A 22,029-nucleotide genomic window follows, 5' to 3' on the forward strand; every position below is an offset into this window, starting at 1 on the left:
GAAATCTAGATTTTGTGGTAGAAGCCCAAGTGATTATGCTCTATTGCATTTTGAAGTAGTTTGAATATTATCTGAAATGTAATATTTTTTCTAAACCATTGCAGATCATCTGTCTTTTTCACATTCCCCCTATACACTAAATATTGTCATAGCATTTGCATATATAGTATATTAATCTATATAACATATGGTACTTGGAACACATTTTTACTGATTGAGATATCTGCAAGAGTATTATTTCTCATTTATTTATGTTAAAAATATCTTAATAAATAAACTTCTATTTTTGCCCATTACCAAAATATTTCTTACTATATCAAGAAGTAAAACTACTACTTTGGCTTCTGGCTTAACTTGTAGAGCCAGTTTTCCTAGGATAACGTCATTGTTTTTTTTCTATAAGTCATATTCTTAAAACATATTAATATGTTGGATTCCGTACCTCGCCTACTGGGATATATGTGGTATGAATTATTTTTGAAGTGGAAAAAAAAAGCTGTTAAGATGGGCTGATGACTATTGTCTTAAATATCACTTTCCCAACATCAAGGGTTACACCTGGAAACTGTTTATCACAGCTAAAAAGGCAGGGCTTACTTGGGATGTGGCTCATTGGAATGACTAATACCAAGTCATTTTTCTCATAAATCTGTCTATTCTCCCACCATCTGTTATTTGCATTTTTCCAGAAAGTTAAAAAAAATACTGATGGAATGTTTTGACCCAACTGCAGCTAAATTCACATGGTTTACTCTTTTACTTCCCAAGATGACATTTCAGCCAAGCCTACAGTGGGGTATTGCATCAGAATAATCTTCTACAATGGGAATTCCAGGTGAGACATCTAGAGGCAAAATGGAGAACTGCTTAAGAATTAAACCACCATTAGTAGTATTTTGTTTCAAATAAATGTTGATTTTTTTTTTAAATGTCAAGTTAAAAAAAAATCCTAGGGCTTCCCTGGTGGTGCAGTGGTTGAGAGTCCGCCTGCCGACGCAGGGGACACGGGTTCATGCCCCGGTCTGGGAGGATCCCACATGCCGCGGAGCGGCTAGGCCCGTGAGCCACGGCCGCTGAGCCTGCGTGTCCGGACCGGAGCCTGTGCTCCGCAACGGGAGAGGCCACAACAGTGAGAGACCCATGTACGGCAAAAAAAAAAAAAAAAAAAAAAAAAAAAATCCTAACAGTCTGTGTACACATCGTTGAATATCAACTCATAAACCATCCCATGCTTTAATTTCCAGCATGACAGACCTGTGAGTTTAACAGTTTTCTTGGATTGGCAATGATTTTCTAGAATGATTTGTATGGTTTTTATACTGTCAACAGCAAAGAAGATGCACATTTTCTGATTCAGTAAAAATATGTACCTCTAGATTACATTTTACACATTATGTCTGGATATGGACATAGACATTTGTTTTGGACAACTGCAAGATAATGCCTGCTCAAAGCTATTAATCCAGATAATGTTTCATTCAAGCCAAGATGCATATCACATTTGTAAGAAAATGAATAACAACATTCATCCTGCTATGCATAAGGCACTTTGCTAGTTACTGAGTGTACAGTGGTGAAAAGGGCAGAGATAGTTCCTGCCCTCATGGAGCTTATAGTCTAGTGTGGAGAGATAAAACAAAAAGCAACAACAAAAGGATATAAAATTACAAATTATAATGGGTGCTATAAAGGAAAGAAGAGTATGAACTCATGGAACCATAGATACTCATTGACAGAAGTGATTTTGGAAGTCATCTAGTCATCAACACAATATTTCAGAGTTAAAGAATATAGGATCTGAAGAGATAGAGAGATTTGTCCAAAGTCACAGAACTAGTATGTGCCACATTTCAGATTAGGCATAGAGCAAACTTAAATCAGTTAATTTTACCAAAAACTAAAATAATATTATATCATATTAAAATGATTTTTCTAGCTTTGCTGGGGAGCAAGAAGTTTAGGAAAAGCAGTAGATGAAAAGATTTTTCTTGGTTTATAAATGCCAAAAGAGAAGTGAGGTTGGTGATTCTTTTTAGGAAGTTGTATCAGTCAGGCTAAGTTAAGTCATACGGTGATAACAAACAATCCCAACATTTTAGTCTATTACAGCAGGAAAGATCTATTCCTTTCTCATGTTCTATGTCCTTTATGTATTGCCTATGGCTCTGCTCCAATTCATCTTCACTTCTGAAAACCAGACGAACAGAGACGTCTCCTAGCTGAAGCACCACTGGTTGTGATGGCAGAAGGAAAAACAAATTTGTTGAACGCTGTGTTGGCTCTTGAAGATTCTGCTCAAAATTGTCACATGTTGTCTCTGCTCACAAAGCAAGTCCCAGGTTCCATCTGAGTGTATTCCTCCTGCTGGGAGGAGTACCACATACGGGTGTATAATAAATACAACCCACCACATACATGATTATATGTTTTTTTCATATGAAGACTTTAAGGGATGCAATATTTTAGTGAAGGACCCTGATAGCTTTGTCTGGATTAATTCTTGACTTTATAGTTCTTTACTATAGTAGTGTGTACATGTCACACTGCTATATTTAAAATGGATAACCAACAAGGACCTACTGTATAGCACAGGGAATTATGCTCAATATTATGTGACAACCTAAATGGGAAAAGAATTTGAAAAAGGATAGGTACATGTATATGTATAACTGAATCACTTTGCTGTACACATGAAACTAACCCAACACTGTTAATCAACTAGACTCCAATATAAAATAAAAAGTTAAAAAAATAGTTCTTTACTACCTCAGCTTGTATCTGCTTTTTCCTGGTAATATCTCATTTATTTTCTTTTGAGGGACTCTCCACCTCTACTCTCAGCCCATGGAACCTGAATTCTGTCCATCATTTTTAAGAGTGAAATACACTTTCTACATCAGATCTAAGTCAATCATTGCTGCACATTGTCCTGGCAACAAAGATGGGGTCACAAGTAGGAACTTAGCCTGCATCTGGTCTAATTAAGACAATGTTCCATACTTCTGTGGGAGGCACAAGTGGATGGCAATGTGAAAGGAAAATTTATTTCCTCCTAGACTTGGACCTCAATGGATGTGAAGCAGAAGCAGCTGGTCACCTTGTTCATAATCAGAGCTTGAGAGTGAAGCCCAGCCTGGGGAAAGGGAGTGCACTGATCTGAGATACGTAGGAAATCAAGTCCTTTGTGATATTATTTGAGCTCCTGAATGAAGCTGTTCATGGAGGCAGTTCTCCCCTAGGGTTTTCCAATTATTGAGAAAATTTCATTGTTGTTGTTACACTTGTTTTGGCCTTTCAACACTTGCAACTTGTGGGACTTGTGCTTTTGCTGCCATGGCCCTGGTTCAATCCCTGGTCGGGGAACAAAGATCCAGCAAGCTGTGCTGTGTGACCAAAATAAATTTTTAAAAAACCAGAAAAAAACACACACATACTTGCAACTTGAAATACGTAATAAATATTTTGAGCAAATTACCCTGAATTTATAATTCCTTCTATGTTTAAAAAAAAGGAAGTAATTGGATTAGATGGTATCCAGATATAGCATTCTGTGATTCCATAATCTAGGACAATGTATGTCATGATTAAGGCTTTAGTAAAAGAGCATTAATGTTTATATCTAATTGGAATTGGACTTCCAGCACTTCTCTTAGTGTTGGTGACCGGAATTGCTCTTCTCCTGGGCATTACAACTTTATTCTATGACATAGATATTATTATACATCACCCCTTTCAGACTCACAAAATAAATCTACTGATATAGTTTCAGTTGTATTTGAGCCATTATTTCAAAAGATGCCAGAGCCCCAGCCCCTTCAAATGCTACCTCTTCCCCTAACAGGGTCCCAGGTGGTAGACAAACTGTCACCCATCACAGCATTTCCGCTGCAAGTTGGATCATTCTCTAGTTTCCTATTTTGTGGTTTCAGTCAGTGAAGATTCAAATCCTTTATGGTATTTTCACCATTCTCATGTTTGCTTTAGATACCTAAGGAGTGTTCTACCTGCCTCTTATTTTTCCATAAAATTCACTTTTCCTGTTTGGTTTAATTCTGGAAAACTTGAGATCATGTGAGATGTGTAAGGCATTTCTTACCAAATTTAATTCTAAATTGGGGATCAGAATTAGTCTAGATGGGTCCCCCATCTTAAATATTAAGCTACTCTTAAATATTTAGAGTAGGTTTACTCCTCATAAAGCATGTCTAGATCCTCTGAATCCTTGAAAACAGGATGATGAGCAAAGAAACAAAAAAACAGGCTCCTAGAGCCTTCATCATTCTAAGTATCCAATAGATTTCTGAGTTATCAGGGCTAGACCAAATAGCAATTTTGTTATTTATTTATTTATTTTTTTGGCTTATAGGATACCTAAAAAATTACTCTATGATCCCTCTCCAAGTGTATTTTACCAAAACCTCACTTTCAATTTCATAATAAGACAATTTGCAATTGGAAAAGGAAAGTTTTCATAACTCTCTAGGGGAAAATTAGATTTGGGAATTCAGAGATTATGTTGTGGGGGGAAGCTGGATCATCCTGTTTTTTAAAAAATCTAAATCATAATGACCCATTTATGGGTTCATAAAAAATGTTGAATTTGTAGTAAAAGACTTCCAATTACAAGTAGTGTTTTTTGCAACAATACATGAAGAAACACTAAAGCTCCATAACAGGCTATACCCAAACCAGGTAGCAATTCAATTCCACAACCAATACTTAGCTCTTAATACATTCAAAGCATCATGCTAAGTATGATAGAAGCAATGTAGACAGGTGAAATCCAATCTTTACACTCGGTGAGTTGGCACTGTCTTAGAAGATAAGGCAAGCACAGGTAAATATGGATAGCCTTCAGGGTGGTATAGATCCTTCATGGTAAGGGAAGGAGGTCAGAAAATATTTCCTGGAGGAAAAAAAATTGAAGCAGATTTTATGACGTTTGAAGCCACAAAATTCAAAATGACAATGATGATGATAATGATAAATAGAACATAGAAACAGCCAAAGCAATAAGGAATGTTTATTAAGGTAGTATTCACAAGTTCTATTAATAATCTTATGAAGATCATATGATTTAATCCTCATAGCGACATTAAGAGAAGGTAGAGCCTCCTCATTTCAGGGATAAACATAGCTACAGCCTAGAGTGTTTAAATCAGTTGCCTATAGCCACAGACAGCTGATAGTGAAGGAATCAGAAATCAAATCCAGATTTATCTCATACCAGAGCTTGAACATTAACCTTATGACTTCTCTCCTTGTTTCAGACTAATGTTTCTTCCTTCTCTGTGTGACTCACTCACTCTGTTCTGGGTTCTAGGATCTCTATTAAAAGAACCTGACCTGGTTTACTCTGTTCTAGGATTGTCATCCCAAGAGTCAGAACCCAGTTATGTAAATACTGACAATGCTGATAAAGTGGAGGTAACCTAACAAGGACCAAGGTGTTACCAGGACGATTTGACCCAATCACAGAGCCAAAGAGTGATTCCAGGATCCCCTGAAGCCCATTGCAAGTGAGAAATTTCTTCCATACATGACAGGAATCCAGTGTTCGTTGACCATCTTATCTACTACTACTAAGCATATTCACTTAAAACCAGGTAAATTGGGAGTCAACTGGTGATCATCCCACAGGCAATGCTAAGTCCATTAGTTTCAAAAAGTTAAGAGGAAGAACTAGAAAAAGTCACCATATTCTCTAAAGTAATACAACTTGTATTGAACATGAATCCCATTGAAAGTGTGATGTCTTGAAGTTTTACCTAGAGTTTTGATGTACCAACCATAAAATCCTCAAAGAGTAGAGGTTACAAATTGTGACTATGATGTCTTAGGTATTTCTTTTGTGGAATTTTATTTTAAGGAACATCCTTGAAATAATTTGTTGTACTGTAGCATTCTTGTTGAAATTTTAAAAGAAAAATAGACTTATTAGCCTATGAATTTAGTCAAAATAAAATCTAGAGGCTCTGAAGAATCACAGTATTTGATTTTGTTCTTTGAAGATGCTGAAAGTAAATGTCTCCATTGCTCTTGTGATGGACACTTCCCCATGGGAACTCACCTTATTTATTGATTGCTGAAATTTGAAAGTCTTTTGGTATTAGGTGTTAGTTTTATGTGATTCTATTTCTTTATCATTAATTGTTTTTGCTCAGAATTTGCCTGTGGGACCTTTGAATAGTGACAAAACAGCTAGTATGTGACAAGTTGCCAGAGTTAACAGCCGCCTGTCACACTCCAACTATGACACCAATGATAAACGCAATTCCAGTTTTAAATGGACCTATTTCTTTAACCTCAGAAAGTTGTCTTCATGCCTTTGAGCTGTCAAGGGGATAAAAGCATATCCACGATAACCCAAACCTAGTTCATCATCTCTTTAATGCTTGTCTCATATTACCTTTTAGTGATTACCAAAAGATCATATAAATTAAAAATAAAGGTCTGAGAAGCACATGAAGAATAAAGCACATTCTTAAGAAGCGGCATGAAAAATAAGACACATTTTAAGGGTAAAATGATGGACACCTTATCTAATAATTTATAAGATAATGAAAAATTGTAATAAATTGAAAAAAATACTATTACCCGTGCATTATAAAAAAAGAAAAATTGTAAAAAACCATAGAAGATGGCAAATTTTTAATGGGAATTTACATTACCATAATCATCTTCATATTTAAATCAAATACTGTCATGCCTGACATTTTAAAAATAACCAAATACGTACATAATATACCTCACTTATCTTTAAAGATTAAAGTTCAAAATTTCTAATATTATACTTTGATTTCGGCAGAATTAAAAAAAAAATCTAAACATACTTTTTTTTAGTATGAAATGAAATTTCTACAAGAATGCAACCAAATAATAATGTATACAAAAACTCCATGCATACTATCCTTACTATATAAGGATAAAAAGATAACTTAAATTTGAACAACATAGTAATAAAGCAAAAGTTAGAATTTGAGTGATTCAGAAACAGAAAAAATGAGGAAAGACTGTAAGTAAATTATAAGGAAACAAAAGAAAAATTGAATGAGATGAATACATATGACTAAACATATCAGTGCTGTTAAAATATTATAACTATTTTGAATTAAACTTCATATTAAAAGTTTAAAACACACAAGTTCAACCATAAAGCAAAAACCCCAGTTGCTACTTATTAAAAAATACAGCTAATCCAAAATTACCCCAAAATAATAATAAAATAAATAAGACACAACAAGGCACAGAAAGGAAAAAATAAAGTAAAAGAGTCATGATAGAAATTAGAGAGAGAAATGTTCATTCCATAAAATCAAAATGAGTAGTTTTTGTGACTTGTCCTAGATCACAGAGTGTATAAATTATAAAACAAGAAATTAACCACATTTCCTACAGTTAAAATCCAGGGTTCTTTCCATGTTGATCAAGTTTTCAAAATACGGCTAGTGCTGGGACACCTGGAAATTACATAAATACCATTAACATGAATTTATGTATGCACCCCTTAAAGGCTTCAAGCTTAACAGGTCCAGCAACCTGTGATAATTTTCAAAGATTGAAAAGATTATTGTTACTAGCCGGTTCCAGTGCAAAGTATGAAAATTTAGCCTTTGAGATCCTTTCACCTCCCCCCTCCCCCACGCCGAGTCCTCCAAAGCCCTCTCCAAATGCACTCCTCTCTATTTCTTGTCACAAAGCACTCCTGTGGCTGTCGCAGGGTGTACTTATTAGCACCATGACTGCATCCTCTCCTTTGCCCTCACTCCATGAAGAAACTTGCTAATGTTTCGCTCTACTCTAGCTCATCTAGTCATGGAGCAACTTCTAGAGCTATGTCAACTGGTGGTACTGCACTGCTTTTGGTCCTCTGCAAATGCAAGACTCCTTATCTTAATCAGAAGGTGGAAAGGAGAGCCTGAAAAGCTGGGAAGAGAGAAGTTACCTCGCCTTTCCTGTACTCGGTATATTAAAAAACAAAACAAAATAAGACAAAAACAAAGTGCCCTTCACTCCATCCCCAGAATGTTCCAACAGGTAACTCTTTTAGTATCTAAAATAGCAACCTCCATCATTCCAGCTCCCTTACCTATTTAAGTTCATATTATTTATTTCCAACATTATATTTATATGTTTGTCTTCCCAGATAGAATATATCCTACATGAGGGCAGGGATTGTATCTGTTTTGTTCACTATATCCCCAGCTCCCTGGCACATAGTAGAGACTCAATAAATATTTGTGGAAGGGAAGGAAGGAAGGAAGGAAGGGAGGAAGGGAGGGAGGGAGGGAGGAAGGGATGGAAGAAGGCAAATGAAATAAAATGAAAGGGAATGGTGAATCATGTCTTTCTGGAACAAGAGAAAATTTTATGCTTCCTCATAAAACTAATGATCCCTATTTTTTCATAGTATTTTACTGTGCTTTTTTAAAAAAAAATAAATTTGTTTTACATTTGCATATCTTTCTAAATACTCACCTAAAAGGAAATCAAAACTAAATTACTTCTATGGTTGAGATATAGCTACCCTTACAAAGCAATCAGTTTCTTTTTACATGTTTCATATATAATGCCAAGGAATATTTCAAAAAAGTAAATTAACTTGAAACAACATAATTATTGGTATTTTTCTGCCAGATGTTTAAGCAATCACTAAGACATCTTTTACTTATATATTCCCTATTCACATGTACTTCAGGTTAGCTATGTTGATGGCATATAAGTTTATACAAAAATACATTGCCTCTGTGTAAAGGATCAGTGAAGCACATGACACTTGGTAGGTAGTCTTCAATTCAGTTTTTTAGCTCTAAGTAAAATATTGTAAATTTTTTTTTTTTTTTGGCGGTACACGGGCTTCTCACTGTTGTGGCCTCTCCCATTGTGGAACACAGGCTCCGGACATGCAGGCTCAGCGACCATGGCTCACGGGCCCAGCCACTCCTCGGCCTGTGGGATCTTCCCGGACCGGGACACGAACCCCTGTCTCCTGCGTCGGCAGGCGGACTCTCAACCACTGCGCCACCAGGGAAGCCCAAAATATTGTAAATTTGAATTTTTGCATAGAGAGAAGTTAAATTATCAGATTTATGTGTCAGAATGTCTTTCAGATAATACTGAAGAGAAATTCAGATACTTTATGAAATTATCCAATTAGTTTTCCCAATATCCAATGTCAGTAAATGACAAATAGTTCATTCTTACTGAAATATGTCTTAAGGCATCTTTCATTAATGGATACTTTAAATACTTTATTTACCTTGCCTATGTAGCCTAAATAATATCTCATCAATTATAATCAGATAACGTCCCTTCAATCCATGTATCCATCTAACATGGATCTTTGAGTTAATACCTAATGGATGATTAGATGTTTCAATAATACCAAATTCTATAAAAGTTGCTTAATACTTAAAAAAAATCCAAAACCTAATGGAGAAAATAAAATGTTAAAATTGCTGGGTTAGTAATCATACATAAATTCACGGGAGGTGGAAGAGAATCCTGAGATCCAGATGAGGAACTCAGGACCCTCAATATCTTGATTTCAGCCTGTAAGACCCTGAGCAGAGAACCCATCTAGGCTGTGCTTTGTTTCTGACCCACAGAAAGAGTGAGACAAGAAATAAGTGCTAGGTTAAGCCATTAAGTTTGTTGTAATTTATTATGCAGATAAAAATGTTAATGCAGATCACCAGTCACATTACCTGGAATACATTGTATATATAGGTTGAACCATATGAAATTTCTGGTATTTAACCATTTGTTTCACACAAAACAATGGCAATTTCATAGAGTTCAGTGAATTCATATGCTGATTAGTTAATTCTTTGCGGTTGTAGGATTGAGGTTCTCAGCAGCTAAAGGACACCTGCTGTTGCCTGTCGTTCTCCATAGGTAGTTCATATGGGTTAGCAGGAGAATCTCTGACTTCTTCCATATCCCACCTCCAAATCTTCTTTTATTGGACTCGCTGATTAGGTCAGACCCACCCAAGGTAATCTCCCTGTTGCTTAACCAAAAGTCAACTGACTAGCCAATTGACTTTAATTGTCAGTCTTAATTAAATCAGCAAAATCTCTTTACATTTGCTATGATCTATTGGTTAGAATCAAGTCATATATTTCACCCACACTCAAGAGGAGGGATTAAACAAAGCTGTGTGTCATTTTAAATTACTCTCATTTATGAACTGGTGAATTTGTTAATGAGATGTGGGTAAGAAAATAGTCTGTAATCTATTATCCAGAAAAGTGAAAACTCTCAATCTCTCTGTCCCTCTCTGTCTCTGTTTCTCTGTTTCTCTCTTTTCATTGTCTAGCTTATATTCCAAACAGCAGATAATTTTGTTAATTGTAAATAACTATCATTCTTTACCCATTAACTATTCACTATGATTTAGTCTGTATCAATTGTCTTGTTGAGATATGTTACTTTTGCCAATATACCTTCTCCTAAATGCCTGAGGCTACTGACTTATATCTAGAGATATTTTGTCTATTGACATGATTATGGGGCTTTGCATTTTGTTCAAATTGCTATGGTGTTTTTGCTCTCTTAATTTATTTATTCATTCAAGAATACTTTTTAAGAACTGATTATATGCCAAGGGAGGAGATGAATAAAGGTGTACAGGTTCAAAAGTAGAGCTTATAAACTAGTGAGGCTGACCAACATTAGACAAATAATTACACACAAGTAGATAAATTGTGACTGTGACAATAGCTACTAGAAAAGAAAAAAAAATACATGGTTTTAAATATATTTGGATAACCTGACCAAGTAAGACCAGGTAAGTCTGCCATATTTCCCTGAGCTAAGGATATTTGAAGTAGGTCTGAAAAATGAGAAGGAGGGTTAGGCTAAGCAGAGAGAAGATAACATTCCACACACAGGGCATTGCATGTACTAAGGCCTGTGGTGGAAGGGAACATGAAAAGATTCAGATTTTAGAAAAGCCCTGTTTAGGTGAAGTGTAAAGACTGGTACAGGATGAGGCTGGTGGAGAAGTTAGAGACTGGCTCATACTAGGCATATTAAATTCTATTATCATTCTAAGAGCAGTAGTAGATCATTAAAGAGTTATAAGCAGGGGAAGTAGTATGATGGGATAGAATTTTAGATGGGGCAGTGGAAATAAAATAGAGGACATTCAGGATAGCTCTGCTTAGAACAGTTAAGAGGTTATTTAAGGCTGAAAGTTAGATGTGGCAGCAGATAGAAGTAGGATAGAAGCAGTGAGATGGACAAAGGTGTACAGATATAAGAGATGTTTGCCAGGCAATATTGATAGACTTTGGTTCTGGGTTGGATGTCTGGCAACTAACCATCTCAGTATACCTGGAACTGATGGAGTTAGTGAGATACTAGATTAGATGAAGGGCTTTCCACGCTAAAATCGTGAAACTCTCTGTCAAACTGGGATGAGTTAGTTGGTCACCATAAGAGAGAAAGTGAAGGACAATCATTTCAGGCTTGAAAGTGAGTCTATCCATTTTGGCAGAGGAAATAATCTCCAGAATCTAACTCCCATTGTGGGAAAAAATGGACACTGAGTGATTTCCTGAGTTAAATTGATAAACATCTTCCAAACCTGTAACTTCTCAGGCTTTTACTGTTCAACGATTTAGTATTCTTTTATATGTAACTACTGTTTATTCATTTATTTCTTCAATATTTTATGGATGCACTAAACCCATGGAACTGACATTCTAGTTGGGGTTGGGAAGATAAAATAGACATACAGATAAGTAGTTTTTCAGAATGCAATAAGAATTATGGAAAAAGATTTCCCATGATGAGGGTTTCCAAAAGTGGTAACAGTTGGGAAGTGCCTTGTAATTTTAGTGCGTTCAAGAAAAGCCTAGCTGAGAAGGTAACATTGGAGCAAAGATCTGAAGCAGGTAAGGGATTATGTTAGTCTACTACATGGGGAGGGGCATTCAATTAGAGAAGTAAACAATGCAAATTCCTGAGGCAAGAATATACCTGGAAAGTTTGAGGAACTACAAAGAAGACCCAGAGTGTGGCTACAGCAGGGGTCAAAGGAAAATTCACTGGACCTGAAAGGGATAATTGAGGTGATGTGTGTTGAGACTGTGCAGTTAATTCTTAATGAACTGTTTGATGGAGGACAACAGAAATACAAATTAATCTTGATGTTTTCTTTTTAATAGCGCCATCACTGCTTGCCTAAATTTGCTCTACATCTTATTCTTGAAAATATGATCATTTTTTTTTTTGCCTTTTCATCTTTGTTCTAAAAACCTATTTAATTCTAAGATGAGTCATTTCTTCTCTTTCTCTTTTTCTGTGTGTGTGTGGGAGGGTGTTTAAGATGGTAGAAAGGGGACAAATATTTACTGAGAACTTCTACAGGCAAGACACTATACTAGGCATTTTTCATGAATTTTAGATTCATGTGAAATTTAGATTATCACAATGTTAGGGATGAATCTCCTGGTAGTCAAACAGTACACAATGACATACCGATACATACTTTGCACAGCAGTTTCAAATTTATATCTGACTTTGAAATCAATGATGTTGAAATGTTTGGAGGAGGAATCAGTGAATAAGGAGAGCTAACTTCATACATACAACTACATACTTATATTAATACACAATAATACTATATATAAGTATAAACACACATGCATTCATAAAATGTATATAAGGTGAGATATAAACCAAAGACATTGTCAGATTAAAATGAAATTTGGTAGAAAAGTCTTCCAGATGAATCCATAACAAGTAATAAAGTAAATAATAAAAGTTGTTAATCAGGAAACTTAAAAAAGAAAACAAACTAGAAAAGAAGTTTCTTTTTACAATACCAGTGGCTGAAATAAAGGAGGTTCTGAGGATGGGAATGAGGGAGATTAAGAAAATGGTGGTGGAGGGCATCCTAACTAATTAACTCTGAAAGGCAGAGTGTAGTTTCAGGAATCAGTAGGGTAGTAGAGATGCCCAAGAGGGTTGTAGAAGGAGGGCTATGGGAAGGAAAGGGGAAGAAACAGAGATGTTTAAAATGCCACAGAACAAGTCACTGAAACTGACTACACTAGGCTCCAGAATGGCTTCACCACAGAGTGAAATAATGGAAGTCTGCTTGAGCTCTGTTCGTTGGAATATTCTGAACATTATGACCTTCCTAAGTGGATGCCAGGTGCCATTGGCAATTCTTCCAGCTGAGCACTGCCTCTGAATTTGACTTGATTTGCCCTTATCTGTCACCATTTTGGGACAGTGAGTACTACCAAAACTTTGTGACTTGTTAGCCTTTTCCTTGGGATTTTAAAGCACCATGGGGGAATTATCCTTCAGCTCTACATGTAGCACACCAAGAGGTAGGGAGTTTATTTATCACCTGTGTATTTGCTGAGATTCTGACAAGAAGCTTTTCAGAAAATCAAAATGGAAGGAACGCAGAACTGTGATGGCAGGGAATGCTCTGATATGCATACAGAGAGTGTACTTTTCAGGATTGTTTAAAGAAAATGAAACTATCTTCCTCCAGTGTTCCTGAGACTATGGTGGGGATTGTGGCTTCAAAGAACAATGATCACAGCTCCATGGTTACCATGATGCAGAAAACAGAGAGCCTGAAAAGGAAGGAACTACCTTTCTGTGAGAAAAAAACAAAAAATCCTGGCAACAAAGGTTAACACTGGAACTGTATTTTAAATGATATGATGCAATCTGTTCCAGTGGAAGTCTTTATAAATAGAACAGCATTTAATATGTTAATTTATATTTTAAATTAAAATTTTATAAATCTATATATTAATATATTATAAATTAACATACTTTTAAATTAAAATATGTTAATATGCTAATATTCTCTATAGGAGAGTAGAGGTGTGGTTCTGCATAAAGTACACTACAAGTTAGTTGACTATTGTAGCTTTTTTCCATGGCCAGTTTAGATTTAATTATTGATAATTATTAATAACAAATACTTATTGATAACAAATTAATATGTATGATAAGCCACTTTTGCTCATTGCATTGGCCTTGTTTATGGTTCTCAGTTTTTTACAATGTACATTTCCTCAGCATGGACTTATAGCCTAATCCATTTTTCTAAGCTTCTAAAACCCCCAGCTACACCTATCCACTCTATTCTAGCATCCCTGGTTACTTATGATTAGCTCTTTAGTATATTCATATTTGTATCTCGGTAGCATGAACTATTCATTTTCTATTTCATGACATTTTCTCATCTTCTATCATCTCCCTTATTTATACTTTGGGTCCCAAATTCCAGCTTACCTCCCTGGAGAAGATCCCTAAGTCCCCGCTGTCTGTAGGTTTGTATAATCCTCCTCTATATTATTTATTTTCATTGCATATTTTAGATATCTGCATACCTCTCTTGACAGTGAACGCCAAAGAGATGAAGACTATATTTACTTATCTTCCAATCATGGTATAATTACCACAATGCATACAGAAAAGCCTGTAACATCCTGTGTATTCTGAAATAGGTGCTTAATTATGTATCAGTATTTAATATGTTACTGTAAAACTCTTTCAGGTGTACTCCTGGATGGCCCACATCATTTGGCTGGTGAGTCATAGATTCCACTGTGGAAGTGTCTTCACTATTTTTTAATTTTTTCTAATCTCACTATCTAAGCCAAGACCCCCATCATTTTTACTTAGAATTTTGAAAAATCCTCCTAACTAGTTACCATGTCTTCAGGGCATCCTATTTCCAAGATTTTTTACAGAGTAATCATAGTTATTATTTTACAATGATCTAGATATATCAGTCTCAAAAAATACTCACCTCAACCACCAACAAACTACTTTGATGTGTCCTCAGCAGATATTCAACCAAGAATGAAGAATACTGGTGGATGGGGCAGGATGAACTGAAAAGTGAAAATCAGCCTCTTGCTGACAATCAGTAAGAGTAGGATAGGCATCGATGAAAACCAGACTGCATATTCCCATCAGAAACAATGCTCAAACCAGGATGTCAACAAGGCTATGTGAGCACCACAAACATGACAAGACATTCCACTCTTCGGAACAACATGAGTGATTACTGCTCCTTTCCCGCTACAACTTTAGTCCAACTTTGATCTTTCCAGTTCAGGGATACATTTAGGAAGATACCCAGTCACAAAGTAGCCTCTGCTACTGGACCATGTCTAATTCACTATTGACCCTGACTATGCTAATTCCTCCTTAAACTCACCAAACATAAACATTAAGTCCCATAAAAAAATCCCTCCTTAATCCTCCTACATAGTTACTCCCAGTTTTCCTCTGGGATGTGCTCTCTATTGCTTCAACACAATTAGTACACCTAATTTAGATGTGTTTTATAGGAGTGCTGCTGGTGGACTTGGCAGGACACACTAAGAACTTTTCAATCACGAGTTATAATTTACCTCCCCCATCAGAGTATTTCTATTTCCCACAGGGAAAATCATTGTCAATAATGAGAAATAATATTCTTGGGAGAACGTTACCCATGTTTTTTTTGTTTTGTTTTGTTTTTTGGAGGCAGAAAAGGTGGTAAATCAGTAGATCTACAGAAATGGTAAGCAAGGTATTTAAGACATTTTATCGAAAAATCCACCTTTATATCCTCTGATCATGTCTTACGATATCCTCACACCAAAAATACACCCTTCCCCCAAACACATCGTGCACTTTCTTGTCACTGAGATGCAGTCTCTAGTTTACCAATTCCATTATCAATATTCTTTGTGTTAAATCTCTGTCTAAAACCCAGCCCAACTCTCATTTTTTTCTGGGAAATTGTCTCCAATTCTAACATTCAGAATAAATCACCTTCTCTTCTAAGTTCCCATAACCCTTGAACTTGTATTAAAATTAATTTTGTATATATTCATCTCCCTATCTGGATTACGAGGCCTTTGGGTTTTACAAGTCTACATCTTTTCACTCTTTATAGCCAATACAGTTCTTTGAAAACATAGCTGCTCAATATGTGTATATAATTGATTAGCTTCAGAGGCATTGACCCATATAAAAAAATTCTCAAGTGACTTGTTAATAGTCCAGGATTTCAAGTTAACATTTTAACATAGCAATCACTTCTAGTTTAAAAACCAGAGGTGGTAGCTTCTCAAGCCATTGTTGATGGGCAAGTTCAGTGAGGACGCCACATTATAGATCCAAATATTATCACAAAGCACCAAGTTACAAAGAAAATGAACTTTTCTGCAAGGACAGCTCCTATAGGTTGTATGGTGTCCTAATGTAGTCTTCTCCCACCCAGGGATATTGCTAGGAAAATAGCTATAGTCAGCAAAAAGCAGAGTATCTGCTTTCCTAAGAAAATTAGTAATAATGTTCTTGTTCTTTTGTCCCCCATGACTCCTAAAGCTTGAATACTTTAGGTGGAAACACAAAAAATTTTTTTTTGCCAAATATCATTGATTCTATATGGCCCAAAACAATCCATACCTCCTATCTCTAACCTGTGCTGTGACAATTGAGTTGATTAGGTTGTACATTTCTTTGTTTCGTGTTATTTTGAATGATGTACTCTCATTGTGAAGATTGGACTGGGTTGTCCCCCATCTCCTTAGCAACAAATATACACACACTTCATAAAAGGAATACTTCCCGCAGACAGTGAATCTTAACCATTTGCTATTTATTTTTATTGGTTTCACACTGAGAGTGATGTTTTCTTGACCTTGGCCTTCATTGTATTAAGAAGACTAAAACAACCAGACTGGCTAAAGTATAGTTACTATCTTTAGAGAATTTTATCATATCACTTCTGATCTATAAATATATTATTAGAGTTTAGAAATTAGACCTAATCATGGTACACAATGCACTTTGTTGTAGTGAATCCATCTTAGATTACTGCCAACATAAAATGGTCTTTTTCTAAAATATCAAATCAGGATTGTTCTGATTAAGAATCATTTCACCAATATGGAATCTCACAGCATGGATAATGAGACCCAGAGTTGAAAACAGTTTCAGCGTACTAGTCTAACAAAGTTGATAATAATATTTTTAAATCATTTAAAAAATAATATTTAACAGTAAAATTTAACTGTTATAGATTTAACTTCCAAATTTTACCACTTGGGAAATATTACTACTAAGAAATCGATTATCTAGGAAATTCATTACACTTTGGTATCTTCACATTTACAGTTTTCTTTTTTTTTTTATTCTTCTATTTTTCTCTCCATTCCTCCTAGAAATCCTTGGCTCAAGCATTTGCTTACTTTTCCATTAATAATAACTACAAGTTGAAGGTGATAGCAAAGTTTGCATAAGCAAGTGGATTGATTGAAAGAACAGAGAGTCCTAAGTCACATGTTGATGGAAAAATAGGGATATACAGTGGAAAGATTAAAAAGATGAGATTGTTAATTATTGTGTAAACACGTGTGATGCTAATAATACTCCAGCCGCCCACAAGACCCAGCAGCACTTCTTTTTAGCCTTACATATTTAAGGTTTATTGGAAAAGTATGTAAGTTTTTTCAAGTAAAATTTTTAGAGTAGGTTTAGATTCATGTAAAACTTGCAAAGATAGTACAGAGTTCCCACGTACCCCACACCTAGTTTTTCCTATTATTAATATTAGAAATTGGTCACGATTAATGAACCAATATTGATACATTATTATTCACTAAAGTTCATACTTTATTCATATTTCGCTAGTGTTTACCTTATGGTCTTTTTCTGTTACAGAATCCTATCCAGGATATCACATTACATTTAGTCATCATGATCATGATTATGATCATGTTTCCTTATGCTTTCCTTCATTGTGACAATTTCTAGGACTTTCCTTGTTTTTGATGACCTTGACAATTTTTGAGGAATACTGATCAGATATTTTATAGAATGTTCCTTGGTTGGGATTGGTCTGCCATTGTTTAGGCTGCAGTGTTTTGAGGAATAAGACCACAAAGATTAAGTGCCCTTTTCATCTTGTAATATCAAGGATACATACTATTAACTTGATTTATCACTGTTGAGTTAAACTTTATCTCCTGTCTGAGGTAGTTTGTCAGTTTTCTCCATTATAAAATTATTATTTTATCCCCTTTCAATACTGTACTCTTTGGAAGAAAGTCATTATGTAAAGTCCATACTTAAGGAGTGGGGAATAATTGAGGAAGCCTCCTTGAGGGCAGAGTATCTGCACAAATTATTTAGAATTCTTCTGCCAGGGAGATTTATTTATTCTTTCTGATTAATTTATTTTCCTCTTAAAGTTAAATAATCAATCTAGATTCATGGTTATTTATTTTTACTTTGGCTATAATCCAACACTATTTATTCTGTTACTAAAATTGCTCCAGCTTTGATCATTGGGAGCTCTTTCTATTGGCTCCTGTGTCCCTTTGACATATCTTTATTCATTTTTTTTTTTCTTGAGAACCTCACACTTTTTGGCACTGCAACATGTCATATATTAAGGTTCACTATTTTTGCTGTAAAGTCCTGTGTGTTTTGACAAATACCTTGTGTGTTATGCCCATAATTATGCTATCATACAGAATACTTTCAATGCACTAAAAAGACCCACATGCTTTTCTTGTTAAACCCTTTCTCCTTCCCAAATCCCTGGCAACCACTGATATTTTTGTTGTTTCTACAGTTTTATATTTTCCAGAATGTCATATAAATGGAGTCATACAGTAAACAGTCTTTTCAGACTGATTTCTTTAGCTTAGCAATATGCTTTAAGATTCATCCATATTTTTGTGTGGCTTGATACCTCACTTCTTTTTATTGTGAATAATATTCCACTGTATGATATATCACAGTTTGTTTATCCATTCACTTATTGAAAGGCATTTTGAATAAAAGAGCTATAAATATTTGTGTGTAGGATTTTGTATGTGCATAAGTTTTTAAATCAGTTGGGTAAATATGTACGATCACAATTGCTGTATCATATGGTGAAACTGTCAAACTCTCTGCCAAGGTGACTGTGCTATTTTACATTCTACCAGAAATGAATGAAAGTTCCTGTTGCTCTGCAACCTTGCAAGTAAGTTTTATTGTCAAGTTTTGGATTTAAGCCATTCCAAAACTTGTATCTCATTGTTTTTAATTTGCATTTCCCTAATGACAAATGATATTGAGCATTTTTTTTTCATATGCTTCTAATCTGTGTATCTTCTTTAGTGACGTGTCTGTTCAGATATTTTGCTCATTTTGCCCATTTTTTAGATTGGGTTATGTGTTTTCTTACTGTTGAGTTTAAAGGTTCTTTATATATTTTGGTTACAAGTCCTTGTTCAAGTATATATTTTGCTAAAATTTTTTCCTAGGTTGTGCTACTTATCTTCTCATTCTCATAACAATGTTTTTCACTGATGTGAAATTTTAATTTAATTTAATAAATTTCATAAAATACAAATTATTAATTATTTTTATTTCACGGATGCTTATGTTGTGTTGTATGTAACAACTCATCACCAAACACAGGGACATCTAGATTTTATCTTATGTTTTCTTCTAAAAATTATAGTTTTTACATTTATGTCTGTGATCCATTTTCAGTTAATTTTTCTATAATGTGCAAGAGCTGTGTCTGAGTTCTTTTTGTTCTTTCCTTTTATCTTTTTTTTGACATATGGACCTGTAATAGTTCCAGCACAAGTTGATGAAAATACTACACTTTCTTCATTGAATTGCCTTTGCACCTTTGTCAAAAATGATTTGAATATCTTTGTTGGGTTTTAAGTGTCTACTGTTTTACCAATACCACTTTATTATTTTTACAATATGTCTTTAAAGTGAGTAGTGTAACTTCTCCAACTTTGTTCTTCTTTTTCAATACTGTGTTTGTTATTCCAAGTCATTTGCTCTTCCATATAATTTTCAGAATCAGTGTGTTGATATCTACAAAATAGCTTGCAGGGATTTTGATTGAACTTGCAATTATTTTATAGATCAGGGGGGAAAATTGACATCTTAATAATTGAGCCTTCCAATTCATGAACATGGAATATTTCTCTATTTATAGACAGTCCTTTATTATTGCTCTCATCAGTGTTTTGTAGTTTTCTGAAAATATATCACACCCAAGTTTTGACAGATTTATTCCTAAGTATTTCATTTTTGGCATTATTGTAAATGGTATTTTTAAAATTTTAAATTTCTTTTGTTCAATGCTTGTATACAGGAAAGCAATGGGCTTTTGTATAGTGTCCTTTATCCTGAAATTTTGCTATACCCACTTATTAACTCAATGAGTCTCTTTGTAGATTCTTTGAGGTTTTCTACATGTACAATTTTGTTCTTGATGAATAAAGGCAGTTTTATTTCTTCCTTTCAAATCAGTATATATTTTTAGCCCAGGGCTTCCAGTATGATACATGAACACACATACAACTGATGATGACAATGTGATAAAGGTAATGATCTATCCCTAAAGGTGAGAACTTAAAAGTTATTATCTGTGGCAACATTGTGGATTGCTTCACAAACATATCATTAGTGCCCTTAAGGGAAAATGGTAGTGTCCTAAGGCTATTCAACACCATAGGATAAATGATATATGTGTATCAGAGCATGAACATTGTCCAAAGTCATGTAGAAATAACAACAAAAAATGAATATTCCATAGAGCTGAATACAAAAATCTATATAGTTTTTAAAGATAGAACACAAGACCTAGGGATTTTGCATTTACAAGAATCTGCTTACATTCGGCCTCCAAGACCTCCTGAGAATGTTCCTTTGTGTAGCTCAGAATATTTGTATTTAACAAGATTATCTTATGAAGTTTAAGGCTTTGAAAGCTCAATGAAATTTAGAATCAGTTTGCCATCAGAAAAAAATTAAATTCACTATATAGATGATAGATAGACAACAGGAGTTGCCAATGAGTCATTGAATATATTCATTTCTTCTCTCTCTCTCTCTCTCTCTCTCCCTCTCTCTCTCTCTCTCTCTCTCTCTCTCTCTCTCTCTCTCTCATTTGCAACTGGGTCACTGAGACTGATAAAAGAGTCACTTTGAACAACAGCCAGATGTTACTCTAATTGGACATACTTTAAAAAATATATCATGCTGTATTGTCGTTAATTAAGTACAAAGACTCTACCAATCATGCTACCTCAAGCTCTGCTTGGCCATCAGTCTCTTTTCTCTCCCTTTGGCAAGAGAAAAGGTGAATACCTTTTCCTTGGGGAAGAGAAATCCATGGTTTGTTGCCTTTGCCAATAAGAAAAACGTTGGAGAGCTGGGTGACAAAGCTGCTGCCATTGGCATCTTTGACATGAACCACATCAAAAGAACCAGGATGTCACACCAATTCTTCCCAAGTTAGCACCTCCAGTCACTTTACACAGTGTCAAACTTGATGAAATCAGTAATCTTGCCAGTCTCCAAATCAATCTGAATGATGTCATTCATCTTGCCGAGGGGATCAGGGTAGCAGATGGTGTGAACATCATGAGTCACCAGATGTGCGATTCCTTTTGTGCCCATAAAGTTCTTTCTCACGTTGTACAACTTGTACTTGGCCTATCCTCAGGTGCAATATGATGAACAGCAAAGTAAACCTTGGTGTCATAGATCAGACCAGAATTCTCTCCAGTCTTGTCAATATTGATGACATCCATAAATCCAGCAACTGTATGGTGTATCATTTCAGACCTTGTCATCAATCTTAATGGACTGCTGCATGAGATCTTCTTTAGTTCAATTCCTGTCAGCGTATACTTCGTATGCTCCTTAGGAAACTGATAAGGAGACATTCTCTGTTTGTGGGAACCAGTAAATGGATGAGGAGAAAACACACTGGTCAGTTAACAGCTTCTAGTCTACTGGAGTTGATACATGCTTCAGATGCTTGGAACTGCAAGCCACAGCTGCGGTAGGCACAAAAAGAGACTTACTTGTTTGTTTTTCGATAAAAGGACAGCTTTAGCTCTCTTTATTTGCTGGGTGATCAAATTGACTTAAAAATCTTAACAGTTTAAGTCGTTTTGAGACTAAAGCTGTAATAAAAAATACCTTGGTGATATATACTACTTTATATCTACTTTT

At 35.1% G+C, this 22,029-nt stretch overlaps 1 pseudogene; it reads right to left on the bottom strand.

Annotated features, from left to right (window-relative positions):
- Positions 1–21,090: 21,090 nt before the first annotated feature.
- LOC132428764 (small ribosomal subunit protein eS4-like) lies at positions 21,091–21,737 on the bottom strand (annotated as a pseudogene).
- Between the last annotated feature and the right edge of the window lie 292 nt (positions 21,738–22,029).

The sequence above is a fragment of the Delphinus delphis genome, chromosome 7, assembly GCF_949987515.2.
Source record: "Delphinus delphis chromosome 7, mDelDel1.2, whole genome shotgun sequence".
Taxonomy (NCBI): Eukaryota; Metazoa; Chordata; class Mammalia; order Artiodactyla; family Delphinidae; genus Delphinus; species Delphinus delphis.